This window comes from Zootoca vivipara, chromosome 3 (genome assembly GCF_965207765.1).
Source record: "Zootoca vivipara chromosome 3, rZooViv2.hap1.1, whole genome shotgun sequence".
In the NCBI taxonomy this organism is placed as follows: Eukaryota; Metazoa; Chordata; class Lepidosauria; order Squamata; family Lacertidae; genus Zootoca; species Zootoca vivipara.
The window spans coordinates 95,045,256-95,048,846 of NC_142586.1; the positions used below are offsets into that span (position 1 = coordinate 95,045,256).

Here is a 3,591-nt window from a genome sequence, read left to right on the forward strand (position 1 = left end):
TGGCCCAGTTCAGATGCCATGAGAAGACTATGTTATGGCCCTTTGGAACGTGCTATGGACACAGGTCCTCCTTTCTCCCATTTTCTTGGCTTCTTCTCCCTTCTTCCTGGTTTCTCCAAACCCTAATAATAATAATAATAATAATAATACCGCTTCAAACCATTTCCCCCAATTATGATTTGAAGGCAAACTATGGTATAAAAAGGTAAAGATAAAGGACCCCTGACAGTTAGGTCCAGTTGTGAACAACTCTGGGGTTGCGGCGCTCATCTCGCTTTACTGGCCGAGGGAGCCGATGTTTGTCCGCAGTTTTTCCGGGTCACGTGGCCAGCATAACTAAGCTGCTTCTGGCGAACCAGAGCAGTGCACAGAAACGCTGTTTACCTTCCCGCCGGAGCGGTACCTATTTATCTACTTGCACTTGACGTGCTTTCGAACTGCTAGGTGGGCAGGAGCTGGGACCGGACAACGGGAGCTCACCCCTTTGCGGGGATTCGAACTGCTGATCTTCCGATCGGCAAGCCCTAGGCTCTGTGGTTTAGACCACAGCGCCACCTTTGATTTTTGACTGCAAATCAAAAAGGAGAATCAGTGTATGGGAGAGGAGAAGGGGAGAGAGTACATGACCCCTGCAGTTCATTTCTAACTATGTTTTGACCACGATGTTGAAACTAAGCTCGAGAATCAGAACCTACCAGCACAGCAACACCCTAAAGATATATCTTTCAGGACAGCACTGCCATGCTGAGACCTATGGATAAAGGACGATATACAAAATTAATAAATAATAATAATAAAAGTACACAGGCAAGCTGGTTGAGCTCCAGCCAGGGTTACACTGAGATTTTTATTCAACAGAATGCACAATCAAGCCTGACCATCCAGAATCTGCTTTGCATGCCTGTGGTTAACTCACTAATAAGCGCAGAGGTTCATCCTCCACAAGTTCTGACCAGTTGCACCTCCAGCCTCTCAGAGGACTCAATGAACGTTGTTTTGGTCATGCTCGACACTGCAATAAAACAGGAGGGAAGTACCTGTCAGGCTATGATACATGGCTGGTGGATGAGACTTGGCTTGGCAAGCCAGGAGTTACGCAAGTCTGGTTTCAGGCTGTGCACACATTATTTTTTAGTCCACTGCCAGTGTTTGCTCACGACATTAGCCACACTCCCTATCTATCCTGAAGTGCCAGGAGCTGAGAAGGTCAGCAATAAAATACCCGGTGTCAGTGATGTTAACTCTTTATTTGAATAAACCAAAACAGTGATCACAGCAACTCTTCACAGGTGGTCTTGCTCCAATGAGGTAGTTGCAAGGAATTTCCTGCCTTCCTACAGCTCCCTAAGTCTCCTTCCCCGGGTCCTTCTCCATCAACCTGAGGCTCCTTCACCTTGTCTCTCTTTGCTCCACCCTCTTCATTCCTCTTCTGGTTCTGGGAGACCAAGGGGAGGGCAGCTGGAAGGGATGACTCTCTGGCTTCTTCAGCAGCCTGTTTCCACTGCGCCTCTTGCCTCCGCTCCTCTCTAAACCATGTTCTTCAGTTTGTACCTTTCCAACCCCATCCATCCCAACAGACCTTTCCAGACAATCCTACAAGTCTCTTCTTTCCCTGCTGTCACCATTGTCCCCAAATATTTGTTTTCTCTTTGTGGCGAATGCTGGCATCGCACTCCCAGGTACAGTGCAAGCCTACAAAGCTGTTCATGCTCAAGCATGTGCAGATGAGCAGTGCTCTTCCTTGAACCACATCAGCAGGGATGTATGACAGGCAGTGGCTAGACAAGGGCGGGGTTAGGGCAATTAGCCCCATAATTTAACCAATGACAAATTCAAACCCTTCCTTTTGCATAACCACGTCACACCAGTCAGCAGCTGGCGTAGCCCCCAAGATGAAAATCAGTGTTGGAAGAAACTCTTATTGGCTGCATACTGTATCATTAAAGGCTTGCCTACTTTGCAACAGTAGTAATTTTTTAATTCCAGAAAAAGCAGACGAGCTTGCATCACTGTCAAGCGAGCTCGGCCAGGGTATGGTGGTTCAGCGCAGCATCATTATCTTCTCGCCTGTGGTTTGGTTTGACATTGCCGTGTAACCCGCTTTGTTTTTACCCAGCTTTTGCACAGGAAGTTCATTCAGTCACGTATGCATTTGCAGATACCTTCTGCTCGTTGCATTTCCTATGTATTTCCTATCAATGTATACAATTCCTTTCAATGTATACAATTCCTATCAATGTATACAATTCCCTATTAATGTATACAATTTCCAATGTATTTCCTATCAATTTAAAAAATGGGTGTGGCACGAGCAAGTTTTTATTCTTCAAGGTTTGGCCCGGAGTATGAAGTTTTAAAACTACTGGGTCAGAGCACACAACAATATATCCCACAGAAAAGTTAGGCGCAGAATAAGAGAGTTGTGAGAAAGCGTTGGCAGACCCACTGGCAGAAATTATAATTCTTCTGAGGCAAGAGATTTAAGGCTCCCTGGGCTTCTCAGGAGTTAGCGATGGCATCAGAAATGCGTACCACTGCTCAGCTCTGAATACTGAGGTTTGTTCACCTGTAAGTTGTTGGTTCTGGGCCGCTGGTTTCTGGTAGGCGACATCGTTCCTACTGTGGCCATCTCATCTGGGGGGGAAACAAATATATGCAAACTGTAAATGCCAGTGTGAAACTTTTCCATTGCTTAGCTAGGGAGCTATTTAAAAATAAAAAAATAAAAAACAGAGCAGGAAAACACCACCTCGATATGGCCAAATGGATCTGGTTAGCAAGCTGCCAAAAGTACAAGCTGTCTGGAGGCCATTCCGTCAGCACACAACAAATAATTTGGAATGCTGCCTTCACCGACATCCAGCTCAGCAGCCAGGAAGTGTGTGGGATCCTGTTTCACTATCAGACACCTAAGGGACTTCATTGCTCTGCTCTGGTACAAAGCAACTGGGGACAAAAAAATACCTTAGCACCATCAACAAGAGCTTTTTCACACACACACCCTCTGAAGTGGATATTTTGCCTAAGGGGTGTTACAAAGATTCATTGGCAGACATTTCTTTTAAATTATAATTTGTTTTATGGGTGATCTCAATTTACTGGCGTAATTTCGCTTTTACATTTAAAACAATCAGCCCATCAATATATAAACAACGAGCAACCTTGTACGTTGCTTATATATGGATGGGCTGATTGTTTTAAATGTAAAAGCGAAATTACGTAAAATTATGTAAAAATTATGTAAAAGCCTTGCACGTGGTGTTACTTAGGAATTGTAAGAAACCAAAAAATGGATGAGGATTTGAAATCAGGGGTTGAAATTGCAGTTTTGAAAGGATCGGTCTGCCATCTTGATTCAAAATGGCATCCCACTATTTCTAAACATAGACAGAAACCTGCTCTTTGATCTCAGGAACCATCATGCAAAGTTTGGTTATGGTATTTTGAGAAAGATGTCCAAAAGCATAGCAGGATGACTTTCCAAAATATTTAGTGATATAAGGAGTTCAATATGGTATACCTTGTTTCCCCCACCAACTGCATTATCACAACAACCCTGTTCAGACTAACTCTCTCTCAGCCTAACTGTCC

The 3,591-nt window shown here is 44.3% G+C and overlaps 1 long non-coding RNA gene across 1 annotated transcript; it reads right to left on the bottom strand.

Annotated features, from left to right (window-relative positions):
- Positions 1-828: 828 nt before the first annotated feature.
- On the bottom strand, positions 829-2,636 carry LOC148686356 (uncharacterized). Its single transcript, XR_015949139.1, has 2 exons — positions 2,567-2,636; positions 829-1,012 (listed from the first exon to the last, which is right to left on the bottom strand). It is a non-coding gene; the product is annotated as an uncharacterized LOC148686356 (long non-coding RNA).
- Between the last annotated feature and the right edge of the window lie 955 nt (positions 2,637-3,591).